General features: G+C 43.2%; 1 long non-coding RNA gene across 16 annotated transcripts in view; it reads left to right on the top strand.

Annotated features, from left to right (window-relative positions):
- The window catches only part of LOC137853358 (uncharacterized), a 63,380-nt gene that overhangs the window by 14,296 nt on the left and 24,016 nt on the right, over positions 1 to 25,068 (top strand). For 12 of the 16 annotated variants that reach the window (XR_011094414.1, XR_011094416.1, XR_011094421.1 and 9 more), the window contains 2 exons: positions 10,475 to 10,568; positions 24,594 to 24,873. This is a non-coding gene — a long non-coding RNA (uncharacterized lncRNA). Of the gene's footprint in view, positions 1 to 1,998; positions 2,146 to 2,741; positions 2,815 to 2,835; positions 3,165 to 10,474; positions 10,569 to 24,593; positions 24,874 to 25,068 lie in introns of those variants that run through there. The other 4 variants (XR_011094428.1, XR_011094415.1, XR_011094427.1 and 1 more) reach the window with 4 other exon arrangements.

Here is a 25,068-nt window from a genome sequence, read left to right on the forward strand (position 1 = left end):
TAAGCAAACAAACAAAGGCCTCCTCGGGAGTGATATCAGCTACCATTTTGCTCTCCTGCCCCAAGATCTCATTTTTAAGGGGTGTTTTTTTTTCATTTTATTTTTTTTGGTTTTCATCAAGGGGTGGTTTTTTCATTTTCAACTTGAGTGGGGGTGCTGGCAGTCTCCTTGCACAGCGTAGCTCCTAAACTTCACCGAAATCTTGCTCCTGTTCCCTGGGAATCAGTGACATGACAGAGTCTGGTGGTGGGACAGCTGGCATGGCTCAGAGGTGCTGGAGCTGTAGCGGTAACCATCTGACCCAAGGACGTGTCATTTGGCTCTCTCTGCTGCTGTCCTGGCCTCCTGCTCTCCTTTCTCCTCATGTGACGTGTCCTCTCTGGCGTATTCATCCTGCCTTTGGTGTGTCATGGCAACTGTGTCAGATCTTTTATTATGACTTTTTTTCTTTTACCCTGCGACTGAACCCCGTCTCCTGGGAAATATGGGCTGAGCCCAAAAGACGTTAAAGTGTCTGCCAAAATGTTTTTTTTGAACCTATGGAGAAACAGAAAAAAGACAAAAAAAAAAAAAAAAAAAAGGTCATCCCATCCTAGTTACGGCCACATTGTGTGACTTCCATCACGTTTGTAAGGTGGATATTTCCCAAATTACGCAAAAGCAGCGTTGCAGAAGACATGACAGGGTATTGAAGGAGACCTAGGGAGGTCACTGGTCCACCCTTTCACCTACACAGGAGCAGCTATTCTTGGGCCAAACCCAGAGTGGACTGAAGACTGGCACGTGTGGCTCTGTTTGGTGTCCATTCCTCTAACTGCAGTTGGACCCAAACACTGGGGAAAAAAATTAAAAAAAAAAAAAAATGTGGTGTTTTTCCCAAAGTGTATTGATCATCATGAGGCCCAGGAAAACCAAAAGTATCTAACTCTCCTTTGTCACAATCTCTCTCAGTTTTGTAGCCTGACGCTGCTGCCTCAACCTTTATAAGTATATCATGGTTGTTTTCTGGGTGGTTTTAAGTTATCGTGGCTGATCTTCCTGCAGATTCGCTGGTTTCTGTAGGAGCTATTGTGCACATACCAGTGATCTCTGTTCACTGAGCACCCATTTGTTGGAGGCAGCCAGCATTTTGCAAGTGGTGGGAGGCTGTTTTGGACTTTTTCATCTTTCAGATGTAGCAAGCCTAGAGGAAATCAAGACCTTGTTCTAACCTCACATCCCACTGGGTCCTGGGGTCGTCATGGGATGTGGTCATCAGGAGTGGAAAAACAGCAGCTGAGTTAAGAAATACATTGCAGGCAACCTTGCTTCCTAACAAATTTGCTAGCAGGTTTTCCTGCCCCATCAGGTGTGGGAAATGACAGCCTGAAGAGCTTGTTAAATGCCAGGTTGGTGTTGACTTTTCAGTGAGTGGGAGAAAAACAGGGACCAAAGCTCCTGGAGGTGGCCATGGTTGAGTGCTCCAGCAACAGCATTAGGTGCTGAAGGGAGGGGGAAGAAAAAATCCCCATTTTCAAGGGAATCTAATTGCTCTGAGTGGAGGCTGGAGGGATACTGCAGTACATTTCACGAGAGTTTACATAGTTCTGGATCCTCTGCCACTTAGAATGGAAAAAAGAAAGCCAATCTGTTTGATCAGGCCTCTCCCACTCGATATGTGTATTGGATTCTACATTAAAGCTTTTAACAGTTACGTACACATCTGAGCTGGAGCTATTGTTAGCCCATGTGATGGATTAAGATCAAGAATGTTAATGTTATCCAAAGGAACGCTTTTTAATGTATATTGCAATTGTATAAACAGGGTCACCAGAGCTAAATGGGATGTCAATGACCTATGAAGATCATAAAGTAAACAAAAGATCTTAAAATAAGCATGTAACCTGAACACGTCGGGGATTGTTGTATATCAAAGGCATTTGCTTATATAAAGTAAGGGAAAATTACTTACGGGTAATGTTGTTTGCCACAAGTCTACCTCTTGCCTGCTCTACAAAGGAAACCTACCCGGAGGGACTGGGGTATGTCTCCATCCACCAGGAAGCACCAAGCCTGCGGGTCCTGGCCGAGCAGAGACGAACTTTTGTACGTGCACAATAAACACACACTGAGATCCCAGGGAGCAGCAATAAGCCATCATTCCTGGTGAGCAGCACAGCTCCTCCTGTGAGGGAGGATGACCCTCCTGAATGCCTAGGTTGGGTGGGTTTCAGAGCCCTGGTGACACGGGGAGACCATGACAAGTCTCTGGGTTCAGCCAGCTGGGTGGGAATTAGCAGATGTCAGGTGGTAGAAAATGCCAGGAAGAGTCTAAGCTGGTTTTCTTGTTTGTTCATCTTGATTTTTTTTTTCCCTTCACTAAGTACATTAGCAGGACTGATATAGGGCTAAAGAGGAGAGGGACTCTATCCTGGAATGATAGGACAAGGGGTGATGGTTTTAAACTAAAATAGGGGAGTTCTTCATTAGATACAAGGAAGAAATTCTTTACTATGAGGGTGGTGATGCACAATATTTAACTTCATGAGAACATCATAAGAAAATGTTCAGTGAAGTAATGGTATACTGTGCTTACTCTGTATAGTAATTGTATGAGTTTGTTAATAAGTGTTCTTGGGAAAAGTCTATGCTGGCTAGTTCATATTTTCTTTTTATCAGATTATTTACTTCCAGATATCTTTTTTTTTCATAGAAGATTAAAATACTGATCTAGAGTAACCCACCTCTTTAAAAGAAAACAACGCTTCCTTCCCCTTTCCTGTCATGCTCCCCACCCTGACCTTTTCTGATCCCCCACTTCTTCACCTGTTCTTCGTAACTCTTAGGTTAGCCTTTCAGAGGTGGCTGCAGTTAGCTCCTTAATTGCCATTAGGTGATGTTCACCAAGCCCAGCTGATCTGGAAGTACCTAGTTTACTTAACTAGCCCACTGTGAGTTTATTCTAGTGTGATGTTAGGTTGGTAGCTTATACTTTTGCTTCTGATTTTATTTCTTCTTTTTTTTTTTTTTTTTTAATATGGTCCAGGGGTATGGTTGATCTTCTCAATAAGAATTGATGGAAAGCAAGTTGGAGAAAATAGGGGATTGGTCAAAGATTTTATTTCCCACACATGCTATTTTGTTACCTGTACAGAAAAGCTGCTGGATAGGAGAGCTTCAAGAAGGTGAGGACATGACTATTTCATCCTTTAACCTCTGTCACTCTGTGCCTGAGAATATGATCTGGGATATCAAAAAGTCATGCTGGGTAGCAGCACAGGTGAAAAAAGTTTGTGGTAGGGCAGGTTTGAGTGCTCCTCTCTGAGTAGCTGAGCACTAGGATGAAGGGATTTGCAGCCAAAGAGTGATCCCTTTGCCTGCAGCCCTCATCCTGACCCACGCCATATGTAGTCTTGCAGTCCTGACAGAGCTGAGCATATGAATGCAACCATGAGGCAGTGCAATGCTGCTACTAAGAAGCAAGGGACTGAGGAGTGGTTTTTGTTCTCTATGGTTTGTTGCTTCTTTTCATGTCTAGGCAGACATTTCTGTGGCTTCTCTCTTTCCTTTCTTCTGGGGCTGGAGTTCCCTAAGCTGCTCAGGAAGGCTGATATCCAAGAGCCCTTCCCATCACCTCTGGAGTTTTGCTGCCATTTCAGTTCCTCTTCTTGCTGCTCTAAGCAAGCCCCAGCAGGGTCTGTGACTCCTGTCCTGAGGCTGCTCTCCTGGTTATGCTCCCTTTCTCAGGGTCAGGAAATCCTGTTTAAGGCAGAGGAGGATTGCGAGCCAGGTTCTCCAATATACTGAGAGCAAAAACCTTCTTTCAGCTCTTGGAAGAAAGCTCAAGGAAGCTGTTGATGTTTAAAGCAGTTGCTTTGGTTGACAAGCTGCCCAGTGGTGTCCCTGATTGTTCTTGTGTTACCTCCAGGGGTTTCTTTGTTTTGGCTTAATTTGTTTTTTGTTTGTTTGCTTCAGAGAAGGTTAGTTTCCATTTACCTTTGGGAATTTTCCATTACGTTAATGTGAATTGGAATAACAGTGCTTCAGAAAGACTACGTAGAGAAATACAGGCTTATTCCTTGGCTACTGAGAAAAAGATCATGACACTGATAGACCCTTGGTCTTACAATTCCCATTAGGTGTGGATATAGTTCTGATTTCTTCCTGAGATATAAGAACCAATGCACCAAAGGGAAGGTGAATCACCCATATACAAAATGGCCCTTGCTACTTCAGTAGGCTCTTCAAAGCACGCAGAAACTCAGCTGTTCTCCATTACAGATATTACGATAGTAATCAGCAATTTAAAACTCTTTCAATAATTGTTAGCCCAAAAGGTTTTGTTTATTTGTTTACTGGCATTGAATTATGGTTATTATCAGCTCTGAATGACATTCAGCATTCATTCTGCAGCTCTGTCTGTTTTCAAATATTTGGGGATGTCCTCGTTAGGATGTTTTCAAGGCAATTTCATTCACAGCAATTCCAAAGCACGCGCTCTGTATGTGATCAATTAATTACCACTTGTAATCAAAATTTTTCTTAACATGAAGAAACACAGACAGCAAATATGCCTTAAACTGTCTTTGTTTTGTCAGGAAACGACCTCCCAGTGTGTTTTAAAATATGTGAATAGGTTTGTGCTCTACTGAGAAGCTTTGCTGTGTGGCTTATTCTCCACGAAGGGCTGCAGTGAACAGGACTTTGCATAGCATTTATGATGGTGGGGCTGGTGACTGTGTTATGGTTTTGGTCTTCCTGACTTTAGAGACTCTTTTAGAGGATGTAAGTGATGCTGTTTTTTTTTTTTTTCTGATAGGTACTTAGCACTGGAAACATGACAAGTGCTCAGAAGCAATTACAGGGATATCAAAGAAAGTTCAGCTTAATTAATAAATTTTCCCTGCTGGTAGAAATTAAGCACGTTTTCACATTTTGTCCAAGTGATTTAGGAGCAATGTTCACATTTCAGTGGAAGCTGAGCATCAGATGTCTTCAGGCATGTGTGTCCACCACAGTGATGTCTAGGTGCTACTTCCACTGTTTGGCACGATGTCTACATAGTGGGTGCTTATGCAAGAGAAGTGACTGAACTGGAATAAAACAGCTTAAAAGGGAGGAGGTGAGTCTGGGGGTTAAGGTGAAGAGTTGCTTGGGAGAGATTAGATTATCTGCCCATCACAGGGCTCTTCCTGTTTGTTTGTCTGCATCATTTTCCAAAATATCTGGTGCTGGCCTTTGTCAAGATAAGATGATATGCAGGTTAGATCCTGTGTGGTCTTGTCCATCGGGAAGGAAGGGCGTTTGGCTAAGTTAAGAAGCTGAGAGTTGCAGAAAGCTGGTCTTGAAGGGAGCTTTCAGCTGAAGATGGATGAGCTCCCCTGCTTTGTGGACCCGTTCCCCCTGTTACCTGATTTCTTTATGACAATCTGGCAGTCGCCTTAGCTGGTCTCTCACTGCGAGACAGTCAGCGCGGCACTCACAGCGCTGCAGGAAAAATGAACCCATTCAGACCAAGTAAAACACTTGGAAAAACATGCAGATGTCTTTTTTTTTTTTTTTTTGGTAATGGATTTTTTTTGGTGGGTCCCAAGTTGCGCTTCCTCTTAAGGCTTTGCTTACAAAGACCTTTTTGTGAAGACTGTCAACCTTTTCACTAACTTTGGCAATTTTCTTCTGGCACCTCTATCATAGAAGAGGAGAGAGGAAGGGGCTGATGACAGGAGCCCATTAATTAAAATTAGATACTGTTTTAATATTGGTCACTGTCTTGAAGCCGTAGCAATAGCAAAATGCCTTGGTCTTTTTTCTTCCCCCACCTGGATGAAACAAAGAGGTGAGGTTCTACCCTGCACTGAGCCACCATCCTGTGCATTGAAATGGGGGTCTTGAGAGATCTGGCTGAGCTTTCTGGGTTGTCCGGGCAGATTGGTACCATCTGGAAGGCTGGCTGGGGAGGGGATTTAAAATCTGGACCCTGATACTGGCTTTTGAGTCTTCCATTTTTCTAAAGTAGCTTTTCAGTGGGAGTAAATGACTCTAATTGTATTGAAGGAGCTTTACTAATTCACACCAGCTGAGGAGTTGGCCCCTGAGGTCTGGGCTGGCCTGTTCTTTCTGTGTCACTTTTTTTTTGTTTTTTTCTAAACCCAACATTTTGGATAATAGTGTAGAAATAGAATTCCTGGCTGCTTTGCAGTCAATTTGAGATGCAGCAACACCTTTTGGGGCCAGTATGGCTTTCACCAGTGGCTCTGCTATAAAGAGGCTCTGCTAAATATTTCTGCCTGTGGAGATGTCTTATTTGCCTGTTCCACCTCCATCCAGGAAAGGGACGATGAGATGGTCGGTTGAGGCTCTGGCAGCGCATGCCTGATGGTTCTCGCTCAGATGATTTAAGATGTTTTGGCCCTTTGTAGCAGTAGAATGAGTAGAAGGAAAAATACAGCTCTCCCTCTGCTTGTTTTGGGGTGGTTTAAGATTTTGGGCTGGTTTGGGGTGGTTTAAGATGCTGAGGTGGTGGGGATTTTGGCACTGACTTGATTGCACAGGCTCTGCTGTGTGGGCATAAAACCCCAGGCTGGAGGTGCTGAGGCTGGAAGCACTTTGCACAAATTTTTGTGCAGATGAGTGTACAGCACAGCTTTTCTTGAGGTAACCAGAGAAAGAATATTGCAGTTCAAATGTTAAAACTGAAGCATGTCTTTACTTTGCTTCTTTTCTTCTTTATTCTGCCTTAGTTGTAGAGTCCTTTAAAGGAGGAATAAGAAAAATCTCCTGCTTGTCACTCTTTCAGATGGTATTAAATGACCTTGTTGTGAAAGAAAAAGCTAGTTCTAGGTAGCAGCTCTGAAGCTTTATTGTTACAGTCCAATCCTGCTCTTAAAATGAAGAATAAAAAATACAAATGTATACAAACAAGGAAGACGGGGAGAAGATGAAAAGAGTGCAAGATAAGAAAATGCTGCTTCTGATGCTTGCAGCTCACTTGCTGGAAAATCAGTTTGCAATATTTCTGCTTGTTGTGAGCTTTAAAGGAATTGGACCAGATGCTCGGCACATTTAAATCTTGCTCCGTTGTATCACTCTGTACCTGGCCTGTTTTCTTAGCTTTCCTCCAGTCAAAGACTTGCAAGAGGAGATTTTTTGATGGCTGAGAAAGCCTGACCTTTATTAGGCAGGAGGTTAGGAAGAGACAAAATGGGAGATGGAAGAGACAGACCTAGAGTGACTATTAATAGGAATAGAAGTTTACATCTCAGGTGTTGCTGAAGGATTCAGCTGCACCTGATGATCCCTATATCCTTATCTAGAGCAGAGCTGCTCTGACAGGCATGCTTCTTGTTTCCCTCCCCTCAGAAGGCTGGGCCAGCACATCTTTTAATATCTGCAGGCAATATAATCAGGAATGGCTGAGCACCAGCGGGCAGAGATGGCCAGGATGCTTGATGGGGGCTTGTTGTGGAGGTGGGACTCGCCTCCGTGCTTCTCACTGCTGCTGCTGTGTTTGCACCTACTCCCTGCTCATGCACAGACAGCCTCTCTTGTATGAACACCACCCTGGCATGGCTAAAACGGTCCTCTGACCTCACTGCACATTTCTCAATAACCATGTCGTTTCCTCCAGTTGGAGCCCATCAAGTTGTCATTACTCACTTGGGTTTATTTTTACAAACCATTTTTACATAGGATGTATATGTGCTGAGGTGTCTGCCTGCTGCCTTTCACCTGCTTGGGACAAGGAAAGACGTCATTGTGAACTTCAGTACAGTGGTTCCTCTACATAAATATTTTATAAAGCTCGCAAGAGTCCTTTGGGGTTGCGAACGATTTGTCCCGTCAATTCAAAATGTTACCTAATACCAATAAATGCTAATAAAGAGCTTGTAGCTGGCATCATGTACCAAAGCACTAAGTATTTGTTAGGAGTCACCTGTGCAAGTGCAAGGCCAGCCAAAATAATCTCCTAATCAGTTATAAAAAGTCTACAGTACTTGTCAGGAGCTCAGTGTGGGGCAATAGCATTGAGAGTTGTGGTTTCTGGCTGAGGCACTAAATCTGTTGCACATGGAGACAAGCCAGAGCAAAAGGTCCTCACTGGGACCCATTCTTTCCCCCATTTGGGGCAGAGGGTGGAAATTTGAATTAAGAATAGATAATTAATTCATGTTTATCACTGCTATAGAGGGAAGAGTGTCAGGTATGCCGTTTTGTGAGGATGCATCTATGAGTGTTTTCCAAAATTGCTGTCTCTTCCAGTGTGCCAGGAGTGTCTGTGTGCTGTTTCTCGTGTGCATTCAATGGCACGTGTGACTCAGCATGCATGAGGCTGCGCAAGGGTTATCTCAGGGTAGTAATTGTTCATCAAAGGCAATCTTCATACCACGTAGGAGGTTTTCCCATGTGAGGAAACTCCCAAATTTGCCACTAGAAGTTGCTTTATGGCTCTTGGCTGGGTAGGGTAAAGACTTTGCAGAGAGGAACAAGCCACTCTGTCTTCCATGTTCCACGTAAGTTAGTACTAAAACTTTATTTGATATGTCTGGTGACTTAGGACTTTAAAGACCCTTTTGGCCTACCATCATTCATGGGTAAGTATGTCATCTTTCTGTGCACTTAAGTGGAAAAAGTTGAAGTCTCTCCAAAGAATATATTTTTGACTGGAGCTGGAAAGTTTAAATGGTGACTTTTCAGGGAGCTTTTAATAGGAGTTGAAATCAGGAAATATCAGAATATGGCTCCTGAAGTGCATTCTGTAATCAAAGGGGAACATACTTTTTTTTTCTTTTTTTTTTCCTTTTTTTTTTTTTTTTTTTTCCCCTAAGCACGCACTTACTGAGCTTCTATGATGATTAATTAAGGAATCTTTCTTAGGTTGTTCCATCTCAGAGTGATAGGTGGTTATAGGGGTCATAACTGTACTGTGTGCCAAAGTTTGCTTCTGTCCCAGGGGAACACAGTAGTCTGTGTGACACGGTGGGACTGCTCAGCCCTATTGCCTGGGATGGTCCCTGCTGGTGTTTCAGTGCTAGCAAAGTGATGCTTTATAGGATTAGGAACAGCTTTGCCCGTTCAGACCTGGGGTGCTTGAGTTTTGTGTAGCCCAGAAGAAGGGCTATGTCTGGCAGCCCCTTCCTACTGGTTTTTTTTTTTTTTTTTTTTTTTCCCCCAAGGATCTTCAGATCTGTGCTTGGGAGCTTGTGGACTGGTAGGATTTTTCTAGTTGTCCTCAACCTTCTGTCTGGTGTTCCTGTTTGTAAATAAATAAAATAATGATAATAAAAAAGGATCATCAGATGTATATCACAAGCACACCCTGTGTGAAACCTTGTGGCATCTGATCACGTTCTTATCAATAGATACGGGGGGAGCTGCATTTCAGTGGTGTTTCAGGTGCACATGGTTTGTGTTCAGGGCAGCCTGAACATGCCACGTGGCAAGAACGGTTGGGCCCATCTGCCACCAGCCTTCACCCTGGCTTTGGCCAGCACTATGGCCCCGATACGTCTTAGTGAGACACAAGAGTTTGCCAAGCATGCCGCCAATCTGTGTGGTCCTGAAACTCAGCGTTTGGGCAGGCAAATTCTGTTTGGTGTTCCTAAGCTATGAATTTGCCTGCCCGCAGCTGAGGCTGCCTGTTTGAGCCCTTGCTGCTTTGGCCTTCTATAAATATTCAATTGGTGTAACTTTTTCTTGGAGCAACAGGCAAAAAATAAAATAAAAAATTGTATTTTAAAAATGGTCGTCTTCAGGAAGACAGTATAATATTTATGCTATAGGCATTCCCACAAACTAGGATGGGTTGAAGTATGCTTAGCCTCTGGTTTATGAAACTGAGGTCAAACGTGACATGTTTCCAGATGACAGATTGTCAGGATTGCTTTGCCAAACCACATTACCAAAATTCTAGTCCTTTGTGCTTCAGCACTGTATTATTTGGGTTGCAGTTTGAAAGTGGCAGGATGAAACCTGCTGCATCTGCCGTTTTTTATGTCAAGGGTAACAAAGTGTGTGGTTGGCATGACTGGACACTAAGATTTGTGCAGCTGTTCATGGTTTGTCTTCATTTTCTTGTCGAATTTTTACACTTTCTCAGAGAAGGAGGCTTGGGATAGAAGGAGACTTGAGGCTGTGTGCTATGGAAGAGGTCACAGGTCTGTAAGAGGGCTGCACAAAAGGAGGCCCCGAGCAGGATTTGGGATGCGCTGATGTTACTTGGACTCCCCCAAGGCACCAGGCAGAGCTGAGCCTGCTCACTGCTGGTTTCTTATGAAATTTGGCCAGGATGTCTAGCAGAGAAGTAAGAATGACCAAGCAGCACTGTGTTACCAGACCAGCATGTGAGCAACCAACCAGTGCGAAACAAAGACGTGCAGCTATGGAATGGAAGAGGTTTTTCTTGTTATTTGCTAGGGGCTATGTCATTATCTGCACATGGTGAGGTCTCGCTCCTACCACACTAGTAATGCACATGTCTTTTTGGCTAATCCTGCAGTGACAGCACGTGGGTAGATGGTGACTGAAGAATGGTTTCCCTTGCTCTGCTAATGCTTCGATTCCAGTGAGTGTAAAGCTTCAACTCCAACCAGGTATTGCGGGATTTTTTTAATTTAATTGAAATTTCTTTGCAAGACACTCCAGAGTAAATACCCTAGATTGCAGAACACCGTTGGTAATATGGAACATGTGATTTATTTTATTTTTTTTTTTTAACAAACTGATCCGGGAAAATGTTTCCACGCTGACAAAAACAGAACAAATGTAGGTCAGTGTCTGAAGGAGATGAAAGAAGCCAAGTGTAATGAGAGCCTATTGTTTCATGCTGACATATGCAGGAAGCTTGTGGAGAACGAACATCAAACTAAAATGTGAGGAAAAAAGAATAGAAGGCATGAAAATCATCATACTCAAGAAAACAAAGAGATCACAGAAAGTTAAGGGGCATGCTAAGAAATCTGCACTAGGAGGCTAAATAAATGAGTTTCACATTTCCCCTTCTCCCTTCTCTTCGATTCTGGGTTTGTCTCTCCCATTTGTCTACTAGGTAGCAGCCTCGTCTTCCTTCCAGGAATACTTTGATTTTTTTTCCATCCTATCCTGCAGATGCCAGGGCCTAGAGAGATCCAGATGGCAAACAGACCAGAAGAAAACGCCTCTTCGCTGTTTCACTTCTCGTTTTCCTCTCAAGTTAAAACACATGAAAGATCTATTGAAAAGAACAGACAAGTCCTATTTACTTTTTAATAAGTAAATTTAGTTTACTTATTTAACAGAAGTTAATCCACTGTTCAAACAGCTGGAATAAATATGAAGAAGCAATTTAGAGTCTAATTCTTTGCTTGCGTTCACCAGTCTTACAATGGTGTATTTTTTTGGACTTCAGAGGCATTTTCCTGACTTGGGCAATGGGCATGGAGAATTGGACCTTCGTACTAATTGTTTCTGCCACCCATTGTCATCTGTAAACATATTCCATGGTTTTGGCTAGCCAGTGCCTTCCCCAAAATTTCAGCATGGATCTAAGAGACCTAAATCAATTCTCAGCTTTGGAATGAATAGCTCTGAGAGGAGAGCATTGCGTCCTGAATGTTTATGGATGGGGCACTGGTGCGTTTTTTCCTACTGACCACTTCCTTTACACAGAGCTTTTTTTCCATCTCTGGTAATAGAAAAACATCTCAGTGGGAAAGCTGTCTGCCTAAATCCTGCGATACCCCATTGACTTGAGTCATGTCACTGGGGGCTGCCCCAAGGGGGACTGCCCTGGTGACTGCAAGTGTTCCCAGGATTGTCCCTTGCTGTACCCTTTCTTAAGCAGGCAGGATCCCAAATTTCCACCCTGTCAGACTAACAAAGGAGTCCTGTGACAACCTGATGGGTGTTCTGTGTGCTGCTGTTTCTGTGTGAGCTCTGAATTCCCAGCACCATGGAAGGCATCATCCGATGAGAGGTGCTGGTGGGCCACTGATATTCCTTAGAGGTTCAGTAGTTTTTCGCAGTAAAGTTGGGAGCCCTGGCAAAGAACAAAAATTTCCTATCTGTCATCCTTAAAATGCAGAAAAATGAAGCCCAGATTTTTGGGTTATTTTAGGGCAAAGGGTGATGATGAGTGTTTCAATGCACTTAGTGATACATTTAAATTGGTGATTTATGCAGCTTGACATTGACTTTAATTTAGCTCATGTTACAAGTAAAGTAATTCAGTCCTTAATGAAGTGTACTCCATATGACATATTGAACATGCGATCTGACAATCAGTGGCTTAAAACCAGCCTAGGTCATATTTTCTTGTGTCAGTGGAAGTGGGCTGTCAGTTCATAAACCGAGCCTGAGGTATGCTGGCCTATCACTCTCACTGAGGTATGGTGCTGAAGCCTGGGACAGACATGCATTAAAATAAACTTTTCTAATCAGTTGAAGGGAATGGGGGTGGTGGTGGAGAACGTTAGCCGAGCTGTTATATGGCTGAAAGTGTGATGTGCACATGTGTGTACGCATACGTATTTACTTGGGATTTGGCTGTGTAAGTGTAGAAAAAGGGTTGATAACAGAAAGATTCAGGCACCGATCTGTGCGAAACTTTGGATGGCATGGCAGAGGAGGGAAAGAGTTTGGTATGCATGTTCCTGAGTAAATTGATAATCTCTGAAGTAGTACAAACTATGCTTACCTCAGCTCTTACGCAGGTCCAGAATAAGGCTCTGTGGTAAGTGATGGAGAGCACAGCCATGCTGGCTTTGGGAATGGTTCAGGGGACTTTATGCATCTGCATTTCAAAGGCGTTAACAGAGCAGCTCCCAACGGTAAATATGTAAATCTTTTTAACATTTGTGAGGAGATTCATTCTTGCTTGCATACAGAGAACGAAGCAGAAGTTTTGAGTGATTCCAGTAGGCAACACTTAAAAATGAACAAGCTTGCTGCAGCCTGTGTCAAGTCACAGCTGTGTCATTTCTTAGCACAGAAAGTTGACTAAAAGTAACGTGGCAAACTTTTGCTTTCTGTGCAACAAGGCTGGTTCAGACATCTACATCATCTTCTTCTTTCCTTTCTTCTTATTTTACAGAACTGCCAAGAGTACATTTCATGTAGGCGAGCGTGGGATTTGGGGGCAAGAAAGAAGGCAACAAGGGGAATTAGATTCTGGGTCAGTTGTGAAAATGGTATCTCCCCCCTCACCCGCCTTTTTTTTTTTTTTTTTTTTTTTAAGTAGGGGGGGGGTGAGGGGGAAGGACAGATGTTGCTGTGTCCCAGAGCTCTTTCTGGGAAGAGGAGGACAAAAGTTGTAATAAAGGAGAACTTGTCAGCTGAAGGCATGTCTTTGCTAAAAGGGAGGAGTGTGGGAAAGATGTTAGCTTGGGTTTAAATAGCACTGCAACTGAACAGCCTGAGTTTTAACTCTGGCTAAAGTGAAATTATCCCGAACTCCCCCCATCAGCGTGAACTTGAGATGCTGATCCAAGTGAAGTGCCCCTCACCGAAGCTACCTTGATTTTATCAGTGTTTTATCCCCAGGCGAGGTATCTGCAGCAGCCTGCCTGGTTTGCCACATTGTTTTGCAGCCTGCAATGCTTTGTGCTAGGGGAAGGCAGGATCATGGGCAAGGCAGTGGGAAGCAGCTTGCTTTGAAGAGAGGGCGAGAGGGGAAATAAAGGTGGCTTTTCACCAGCTGCTAGTAGCCTGAGCAGTGAGCTGCAGGTCTGAGCTCGGCTGGCGCCCTGGGACGGAGGGTTCAGGTCTTGGGGCAGAGTCACCGGTCAGAGAAACAAAGGTGCATTTATTTAAAATGGGAGGCATGCGGCTGCTTCTCATGCTTGGTTCCAGCAGCTCTTGATTTTTTGGGGTGCTTAGCAGCCTCGGGGCTTCTTAGCTGGGGAGAGAATAGGGTTGGTGACAAGGGAGAATGGGCAAAGCAAAGATTGAAAATATCCAGAAAAAAAGTGAATTTAAAAAAAAAGTAAAAAAAATAAAATTAAAAAAAAGAAAAATGCAGTGAAGGATCCTCAACTTTCAGGGTTATATAAATGCTTGTGAATAAGCATTTGATCTTTCACCCTAAGATGTACTTAATACAATATATCTGACATCTTGCTGTTTTCATAACCATGCCTAAAATTCTGGAGTGTAGCAGGGGGCCTGTGGAGACCCAGCCCCAGAGTATGACACTTTATTATAACATTATGCGTGACATGGGTTTAGTTTTCTAAGGAACAAAATGCAGCATCGTACATCAGAACCCAACTGGAGAACGATCTAATTGTTAATGAAGTATTTGTACACTTTCATCCAAATAGTTGATTGATCAAGGGAGGGGTGTTTGACTTTTTGGTGGAAGACATGGTAATTAAGTAGAAACAAAATACTTGACAAAAAAAAAAAAATAAATCCCAGGAATAGACTGCAAAATCACAGGTTCTAGCTCAGCCCAACTCTATACAATTTCATACTTGATTTATTATGTTTTAGTCTGGGAGCTTCAATAGTGTCTAAAAGTTTGATAGGCAAACCCCAATGAGATTCTCCTTGTTCTTTTGAAAATTGCAGGAATTTTCTATTTACAGCATCACTAGTGATCAATGGAATTTTTGGGACAGTTCAAGAAATATTAAACAGGCTGAGTTTGCTCTTTATGAATTAGCCTGGTGTTTATTCAGCAGATCATTTTTCATCGAAGCACAGTATTAAAATTTCACTTGTTTGTTATAGGGTTGTCAGAAAGAAATCTATTTCCAAAAATATACATTTCCATCTCCCAGTACCGTTTCTTTTTCTGCTGTAGCTGAGGTTATGTCAACACTCCCAATGTAAACCCCCTCATTTCAAAGATTAGTAATGCTGGCATCCTTAGCCTGGACTCGAGCATAGCAGAAACATAAAATAGGAGCAGGTTTTGAAACAATCACTTTCAATGTTTCTGCCTCCCGTATGAAGTGTCACTCTGTACAGAAAGCAGTTGTGTTCAGCCTCTGCTGCAAAGTTACGGTCGGAAGAATGAAGTTGAGTGGACCTTCATGTTGTCATTATACCATTAAAGCACTTGTGTCTCAGAAGTTTAAACTGGCTGCCTTGCTAAGATTTAAAAGTCAGACCCTGCTCAGGCTCAGTAACTTTTTCCGAAGGGTTGTTTGCCATGCATAACCATAGTAACATCACACGGGGCCGTGCCAGGACTCTGGGATGGTGCATGCTTCCCACTTGTTGCCATCTTTTGGGTCCTCCTGTAATATATACATTTTAAACAAGTATACAGCTGTGTATTTGCTTAATCTGGAAATGTTTTGGCATCCCCCATGGAAAAATAAGGGCCAGGCCCTGGACGAGGCTTAAGAATGCCAATGTGGTGCTGTAGATTTCATCGTCCTCTCTTTCTTTATCAGCCTTGTTTCCAGCCACTCAGTGGGGCTGAGCTGGACCAAGAAGGAGATGGTTGTAAGCAGTGCCTTTCCGGTACTGGTTAAGCACCTGAGGACAAAGTCCTGAGCATTGCAGAGCTGCTGCATGGCTCTTCTTTGTGGTTCACTGGTTGCATGTGCAAATCTGCTCTCGTGAGCTGGGGCACGCAGCATAACCCAGGGACCCCTTCCACTAGAGGTGACAAAATTGGAGCACATCACATGCAAGACTGTGATTTAGCTTCTGTGCTTGGCATCAAAGCCCTGTAACCTCCTGCCTGCCACTGGCAGCATGTCCTTGGCCTGTGGGGAGGACAGGGAAACCTACAAGCAGAGCACCTGGTGCTCCTGTGCCCTGCACACAGCTAACCGCTCAGCTGGATTTTGCACAAAAATGGTTTATAAAAGGCTGAGATGATGGAGGTAAAGGTGGCATGGTGAGAAATTATCTTGAGGAGACATCAGAGCCCGCACAGTATGCCTGCGTGAGCCTTGGTTCCCAGGCCTCATAACCATGTCCAGCTGTGGCATGGGTGACTGGGCCATCAGGTCCTCCTGGATGCGGTCTCTAGCTGCCTGGTGAAGGTTAAATCATTGAATAAGAGAACTGGTTGTCAAAGTCTGTTTCCTAAGCTGATTTTAAAGAACGATACAGGTGACAATAGAGTGGCCTCTGGTGCTGTTGGCAAGACCTGCAAAGGAGACTGATGTAATGAAAATGGTGCTTCAGATCAGAGGGACAGCTGAGCCCTCCTGGAAATCCTGACCTTGGGAACACCTAATGAGCAGTGCTCAGAAAAAATGGTTGAAACTGAAGGTGAGGCCTCTAAAATGCACAGCTCCCCTGGGAGAGGGAGCAGGAGCTGGTGTGCCCAGGTGAAGCGGGTGCACAAGCACGTAGCCCTGAGAGGTAGTTCTGTAAGAAAAGGAAATGTGCTGAATGCCTGAAGGCTCAGAGGGAAACAAACAAAACCAACCGAAAAAGCCTGTAGGAATGAGCAGCTCTCTGACTAATGTGCATGGGAGGAGAGGCTGCTGCTTTTGGTTTGTACGACCTCTCCTTTCTGATAACTTGACTCGCCAGTCTGAGGAAGGGCAGGGCAGCAGCAGGTGTCTCCAAGCTGCAACTGAGGAAACGAGCAGGGTCGCAGTTTGGGTGGTGTGGACCTGTCTCTGTACGGCTGTCAGCTCACACAAACATGCTTCTGAAGGCAGGTTCAGAAACCAACATGCATGCATTCTTATTTGGCTCTCCTTTCTTTGATTACTGCTGTCTTAAGTGGAGACCATGTCTAGATGTTCCTGATTGATGCATATCCAGTAATTTGAACACTCCGCCTGGAGTCTCTGTGATTTTGCATGACAACAGGATTACATTTATACAATTAATTAACGTTTGCTTGACCACTTTTATCCAATTTCTTTCTCCAGCACATAAAAGAGAACCTGACATAAATTTCTCTTTCAAAACAATTGACTTAGCAACTGCTGACCTTCTGTTCTGTCATTCTGAGGATTGATTGGATATTGTTGGATTGTTTCATTCTGCAGTAATTAAACATAAAATTAATTATGCTAGTAACCTATTATTTCTTTGAACCAAGGACTAAGTCATTTGTTTTTGCTTGGTTACTCTGCGGGTTCTGACATCAGACAGCAAAATCTTACTGTTACAAACAAACTAAATAGTATAAAGGGAGCAATTTAATAACCAAAATATAATATAAAGACTTCTAATTTCCGTATGGCTGGCCTATTGCATTAGGTTAATATAATTTGATCTATAAATCTTTTAAACCTTATGATTTTGTAATTTAAACATTTCCTGGATGGCTAATCACGCAGGGAAAGAATAATAATAATAATAAACTAAAACAAAACATGAGCCAAAAATATACCTTAAAAGTAGATTAAAAAGATTAGATAGGAGGAGCATTTGTAGAAGGCTCAGCGAGCCTTGGTATGGCTGAATTTCTGGAGCTTGCTGCTTGCACAAGTCAGCCTGCGTTCAGTCTGGTGCTGATGCAGAATTTCCTTTGTTACGATGAAAGTGGTGTTAGATATGTTTACATTGCTAGTATTTGGTGAAGAAAGGAACATCAGAATGACAAGTTGATATTATCAAAATATATGTGCTCATGGACACCAAAATAGTATTTTGTGGTTTTCATTAGCGCAGGACATATTAATTTAATTAACGTGATTGAATGTTGTATCATACCATGAGGCAGATACTGAACCCTCGCTTATTACTCACCCACGGGCTATAAAATGCTATGGCTGGCAAAAGGGGTGTGTGTTTGTGTGTGCCTGCACTCCTAGATAGGGTTTCATGTACGTGCTTTACCCTGAGCTGGTGGGGATGGTGCAACAGTAATCCTCTTAAAAAATAAAAAGTGGAGAAAGGTAGAAAGAGGAAAAAGAGGCAGTGAAATTGGGGATCATGGCATGGGCTGCAGGGAGCTTCCTCCAGGATAGTGGTTTGGTGGTGCTGCAGAAAGGCTGGGTCCCTACTGGTGGTGGCTGTCCTCTTCCAGGCTCAGCAGTTTCTTTCTAGGACTTGGCCTCCAGCACCAGCATCACCCAGGGCGTTTTACACTCCAGGCTGGTGCACTGCAAACATAGTACCATAGCTTCATCCTTTATTTGTAGCCATAGATATCAAAGGTTTTGAGTCTTTAAAGTTGGTGCTTCATGTCCCTGACTACATTTGTCACACTGGGGCTACCAGCCAGCCTTTGGTGGCACACAGGGAAAAGAGCACATGGGAAACACTGCAGAGCCTTAATCTCCCTGTCAGGTTTGCCAGCTACCAGCTTTGCTCATACCTAGAGCTGGCTCTGACGAAGCTCTTGTAACACCTCGAGGTTGTTCCATGTCTCTTTTTTCTCTTTAACCTTAGGAGATATTAGCTGGTAGCCACCTTCTCACGGCTCTTGAATCTCTATGCTTGAGAGCTACACTCCTCTGCCATGACAGGACATACATCAGCGGCATGGGAATCTTGAACGTAAATGACTTTTTAATTGTATGACTCCACATAGCCAGTTGTTGAAAGATGCAGCGGGCGAAGAGAGAGAGCAATACTTTACAGACCAAATACAGATACCAATATATGAGCCCTTTGTTCTCCTTCCCCTACCCTAAGGCAAGTAATACACTCAGGTCTGTGGACATCGAGCCTAATTTGATCTCACTTACCCCAGTGAAACTATATTGACTTTGGTGGAGACACTGCTTCCAACTGATATAAATGAGAGCTAACTAATTCTTGAGGCCACTAGCTGTTGCCACTTGGGTCCAGGAAGGCATGCGGCAGCTACAGCTGCCTGTTTGTCATCAGCTGAGGAATGCCTCTTTTGTGGCTATGTTTTCCAGGCACGTTTTTCACCGTGGTGATGGAGGAATTTTGGCTAATGAGTTGTTTCGAGTATCTTAGCATTTCTGCAGGAGCAGCTTGATAAAAGCCTGCCATTAGCTCATGGTTCAAGTGTGCAATCTCATTGCCCACAGGAGTAATGGGGAATTTTTTTTCTGGAGGATGCTGTTCCCTAATAATCTATTTTTCCAAGACTTTGACCTGTGCTGACTCTGCGTGAGATCAGTCATCCCCATCTGTACTAAAGGGTCTTTTGTCCTCTCTGAGCTTTGCCAGCTCCCATCCATCCCAGTCTCTTAACTCTCCATGTGCATGTGTACCTTGCTCTCTGCTTTTTAACCTCAGTGCTTTATTTGCAACCACCTCTTCAGGGGAGTTCAAGAGACAGTGTTACTTTCTAAACCCCCATTTGCAATTTTTCTGTGAGAAAGGTTGTCCTGGACTCTTTCTGTCTGCATGCCTGCAAAGTCACTGTTATTTAATTTAAGAAATTAGATTCCCGAGATTTATCCTTAAGAGCGAATTTCAGGAGCTGGTTGTGGCATCCTCAGAGGATGTAGGTACCCACATTTTTTTTCTTTAGCTTCTATAGATTTTTAGTTATTTTTAATTTGCTGTCTCCTGCAAGTATCTCAGGACTGCTTTTTAGCAATGTTTCGAGGTAATGCAGTAGGTGAGGAAATGTTTGCCAGCATTTGCATCTCCAGTCTCAAGAACTATCTCATATCTCTAGAAAACCTATTACATGACCAAGCTTTTCAGCATGATGGTGTGATGGTCTACGTGATCTTTTCCCAAATACTGTTGCTCAGATAGCAGCTGACTTTCTAAAACTGCAAACTTTGGCCTTGACATCTTGAAGGACACACCCCTGATAGTCTCTTTTGCTCTGTCTCAAACAGTCACCCAGAAGGGCAAGCAGAAATCAGGGCTCTCCAAGGCCCGTTGTGTATCCTCGTACCCACCTGCCCCACACGCTCTGTTTCACACCATTTTGCTCCAGCTGCACGTAAACAGCTTAGCAGTGAGTTATGCTTTCCAGCTGACTGCTGCTGGTTATAAACCCCGAGTTATTTTTCATGAGCAGACCCTCTGAAGCTGTTCTTGGTGTCCTATTTGATGACGAGAGGAAGAAAGCGTGTTACAAGTTTCCTCACGGATAGTCAGTTGCTGCTCCTTATGGAGCCCTTATGGCTTTGGGGATAAAAGTCCTAACTCCGCTGCTGACCTGCCCCAGATTAGAGGGGCTACTCTGGATCTTTTGGAGCTCTTCCAGGAAGTAAAGCTTGAAGGCAGGCACGCACATTGCCGAGGTCAGAAATGGAGGAGAACACGGAGCACAAACTAATTTTTGGCAAGTACAGATCAAAGCAGGACAAGGTAATAGAGCATACAATCCAGTTCGTGGGCCTCCAGAGCTAAACCTCAAAGGAAGCGACTAAAATCAGCAAAAGAAGAGGAATAAAGATCACTGAAGTGAAAACTCTCTCTTCTTTTCCCCATCTGCCTAACTTTTATATGGGAAATTTTTTGCATATTTGGTTGACTCACTTATGGAGAACTTTGCCCATGTGTCATCTCCCACAGACAGGGTGGGCTGGGACAGTGCACAGGGAATGTCCCACACTTCTGTTCTCCCCTGGGCAGCCAGTTCTGGTCACTTCTTGCCAGGCAGACCTTTGATCTCCTAGGATCCAGTGTTTTGTTTGCTTACTTTCTAGTCCCAGTTTGCTTGCTTGTGCTGGTGGGAGTGCACGTTACGGTTGTCCAAAGCCACTGTGACTTCTGGCCTGCCCTCTGGAGCAGGCAGCCTACAGCTAAGGCAAGCAACTGCCAAATGCCTTCTCGTGGTCTGCATGATGGAAAAGCTCACCTGCAGTTTTACCCCTTGTGTTTATGAAGTTGAAAAACCATGCAAGTTTGTTCCCCTGCTGCTTTGTTTTGAGTTTTCTCATTTGGAATGAAAAGATAAGGAAGAAAATTACCTGGGCAGACCTGCACTGAGAACAAAGCACCTGGAGTTTCCCTCCGATAACAGGCTGCTGAAGAAAAAAAGTTAGCTCCAAATCAAACATCTATGTCAATGCGCTCTATGGTGGACAAAGAGAGACCTCAGTGTTACCATGTGGCGCTGGTGTTTTCAGATTAAGACGGGGGATTAAGGAATTTTACTCAGCAATTTGAGATGCTTTGTTAAGAATGGGGGAGATTTGAGCTGCTTTGTTCTCAAACCACATGTTAGTGAAAAAGCAAACAGGCACTTAATCCTGACAGACAGCAGAACTTGACATCGGTTCCTCCCTTGGGAGGTGACCAGGAGTTCCACATGTCCGGTTAAAATGGTTGGTTCTTCTTTTTTAGGAGTCCTGTCCTCCACCAAAAGCTGGGCTGCACGCCGTACCCAGCCACTACATGGGGCTCCGCAGGGGCCTCGCTCTCCCCAACGAGAGTTAGCGTTGGAAAGCACGCAAAAGGTGCCAAAATTGTTACTGAATAGGGCTAAAATACGTTCTAACTTCAGGTCATACCTCTAGTCTTAAACAGGACCATGCCAAAAAAAAAAAAAAAAAAAAAAAGAGCTGATAATTTTCCTGTTTGGGAGTTTGGCTGGCTTCCTGTAACAATAAAAAATATAGCAGTCGACATATAGACAGCTGAGTATATACATGCTTGTATACTGCCCTCTGACACAAACATTAATGTCTTATATAGATCTTTGAGGTTCTTTTAAACATCTAGTTACATTTTAAGGTCATGTCCTCCGAGGTCATTGATGTAAGTGTATTTGTAGAAAGAAACAAACAGCTCATTGAATTTGGTTTCCCATTTTAACATATATCAGTTAAATTAAATACGCAATGTTATAATGTCTGGCAACAAACCCATTTTCTGATGTATAAAATTTGACTTTTCCCCTCTGTGTTTATGTCATAGCTAATACACAAAGATAAAGTGCATATACTATACTCTGCATATTTACTGAACTTTGGCAAGTCACTAAGAGCCAGTACTCAAATCAAATTAGAACCACCCGATTTATAAAACACCCTTCTAAACTAATCTTATTATATTAAAAAGGAACTCTAGGCTGATATGAAGCCAATCAATAACTCATGCTTCCCGCTGCAGAGCAAACATCAACTATCCCTTTCTAATCTTTGTGTTTTGCCACCATTGCAAACCTGTTGTGAAAAGCTGCTCTAGAGCATTACTTAAATAAACAGGGTAAATGCACCCAAACATGAATGATCTTGCTGCATGCTTATTTTCTCTGCAGACACTGGGTATAAGGGGGGGTGTCCTAGTTTTTTAAAGGGATCTACTCCAGGTAATTTGATTAATCTTCCAATTTGATTCTATTCCAATTGTAGAATGCATTTTTTTTTTCCTTTGGCTTGATTCTGCAGTCACCCATGTGCCCCAATTTTGGTGAAAGGATTACTTACATTGGGAAAGTAGGGTTGGCCTTTGTTTACATGTTTATTTTCTGAAGAGATATCCCATCTTCCTTCCAAAACTGCTTTTTATTTTTTTTTAACAGTCTATAACCTGCACAGGGCTGACTATATCTTTTTGTTTTTCTAAGTTTTCAAAGAACAACAGAAAAAAATACTTTTTTTGGGGGGGTGGAACAGTGAGGTGGGGGGAAGAAAAGAAAAACTTGGCCATCCTTTTGAATTTTCATATGGAAAATAAAATTGGTGACATATAGCTTCAAAAGTATTATTAATATCCCCATTTATCCCTTGTAAACAGCATGTGAAACCTGGCAGTGGTATAGTAGGGTCTGAATAAGAGAATAGCAATTTACTAATTCCCTTTTAAAGACTAACAGAGAGTTCACAAACAGAGCTTTGGCACACTGCTTAATTCAGTTGCTCCATGCTTCTATGAGGGTTTATTGACTATATAAGGATCAAATAAGGGGTGAGCTGAAATCAGAAACACAGTATTCATTCATTTAACTCTGCTATAGTAGAGCAAATTCAGGGTGACTCAAGGGACACAATGTCTTGTAAAACATATGTACTTAATATAAGGGTCATAAAACTTATTAAATTAAAAGCTAGGTTAAAAATAGGAAGAAAATTTATGCTGCTGTCTAAAATAGCAATAATTTCCCTTTGGCCTTTCCCTTTCCAACTAATATGGGTTCTAGTTTTGAAAAAAAAATAGTCAACTGGTAAAATCTTCATTCTTCACAAGTGAATGCAAGTCACTCTCTACCAGGTGAATTGTATAACTAATAACATAGCACAATAAATAAAAAAGGGGGGCTGCTGCCAACTGGGAGGATATATTGCATCATTGTTGACCACACACGAAAACCTATAGCCATCCATTTGCTCTTCGGGAAGGAACAGTGGGTAGTTCTGGGCCAACAGAGCACGATGGGAAGCCCCTTTGGCCACAAACTAAGGGTGACAAAGGGAAAAATCCCCTTCTGTCTTTCCACAAAGAGGCCCTATCACTGGTGGGTTGCCAGCCAGGGTCCTCTTTCCACAGCAGTTCAGTGGTAGGAGTGTACGAAGCCCCTCTTGGGTGGGTGTCGAAGGGTTACTTGGGAAAGTGAGACACTGTGCATCCCCTCCTGTCCTTGACAGGCATATCAGCAGGAACGAAGTGCTGAGATGAAGTCAATGTAATTATCCCACAGTCCTGCAGAATGACAGCAGAATTTAGCTCCTTCGATCAAGGGAACCATTTTCTATTAGAGACATGGTGTGTGTGGGGGGGTGGGAATAAAGTGTTGTGACTTAAATCCTCCTCTCTAACCTCTAAGAAATCAAAGTGATGCTGGGCCATCCTTGACTCATGACACTATCCAGACCACTCCTAGCTGAGAGCCCCTTTAATGTTTGCTCAGTGGCGTAAGTTTTTAAGGATGGGTATGAAACCTTGAGTGTGCTGGAATTTAACATTTTTTTCCCCATTCCTTCTGGTCTCTGAAACCGTATTGTCATAGTTTTTCTGTTTTCTGAATTCAAAAATAAAAATTTCAGAACAGTGAAAAGTTGTTTACATTTTTAAGCTACCACTTTGCGTTGGCCAAGGCAAGCTTGTTGCTTCCTCATGCCTGCTGTTTTTTTCTTTTTATTTTCTTTCCCCATCTCCACTCAGTGCTTGAATGGGCAGTGGGCAGGACAAAGGCCACCTTTTCTGGCATGTTTTTGTGCCATGGATAATACAACCAGCCTCAATTCCAGTCCCCTGTGTGCTATGAACATCTATTTTTTTGCACGCTGTTTAAACAGTTCTGCACCCAAATCTGTCACCCGTGACCTCATTAAGTTGCATTTAATCACCCAGGGATGCCCATCAGGCCTAACCCCATCATTTCCTGAGGAATTTTCCCCTGATTTACTTAATAGCTCTAAAACACTAAGCGGGAGACCTCTGGTTGCTGTTCCCTGTGAATGTTGGGTTACTGGCATTTATGCTGTGTTTTAAACAAACAGCATATTGCAGGAATGCTTGTTTTGAAAAATAAACTCTGGGCAGAAGGAGTTAGTTTGTGTCAGAGCCAGATTGGTAGCAATTTGACTTTCTCCTGCAGATGGGAAGAGGTCAGGCTTTTGGGAGCGGGGGGGGGGGAAAGCAACCTTTCCCCAAATAGTAGCTAGTGTTTCAGAGAGGAGAAAAACCTGCCCCCGAAGTGCTGGCTTCTCATGGTGGTGCTTTGGAAAGGGACAACGTGATCCTGGGAGACCTCAAGTCCTGTGTCTGTCCTCCTGGGCAAGGCTCTTCGCTGGATGTTAATGTTTTTTTCTCTCTGAATTTCTATTTTTTTAGAGAGGTGAATGTAGGAAGGTTAATCATTGGTGTCTTCTGTTTCTTTCTAGGAATCCCCTTTCTGTGTGCTTATAAATCATTAGAGATTGGCAGTGATGAGGCCGCTATGACTGTGAGCCCTGGGATGGGATAACCAAGGATGGACACATGCAGGAGGGACAGCTTAACCTCAAGGTGTCTGCAGTTTCCCTACTAATATTGGGCTGGATTTGGGCCACCTGTGAAGCTGCCTTCCCAGAAGGAAATGCCAAGCACAGACATGGAGCAGCATTTGCAAAAAGATTGTCTGAGGAGCACAAGACAAAGATCCTGCACACTCAACGTGACCAGGTATGACTTTGTGCATATATATAAATGTATACCAGCGTGTTTTTTGCTGAATGGCTTGCTGTCATTTTGGGGGAGTGATGGTGTGGAAGGGGGAAGGTCTTCCATTTTCACGACCACCTCTGTGTTTCTACTGTGTTTCTATCCCAGTGTCGTATCCTCAGTTTCTCATGTAATATTCCATGAAAGATGGTAGGC

Source organism: Anas acuta, chromosome 3 (genome assembly GCF_963932015.1).
Source record: "Anas acuta chromosome 3, bAnaAcu1.1, whole genome shotgun sequence".
NCBI lineage: Eukaryota > Metazoa > Chordata > Aves > Anseriformes > Anatidae > Anas > Anas acuta.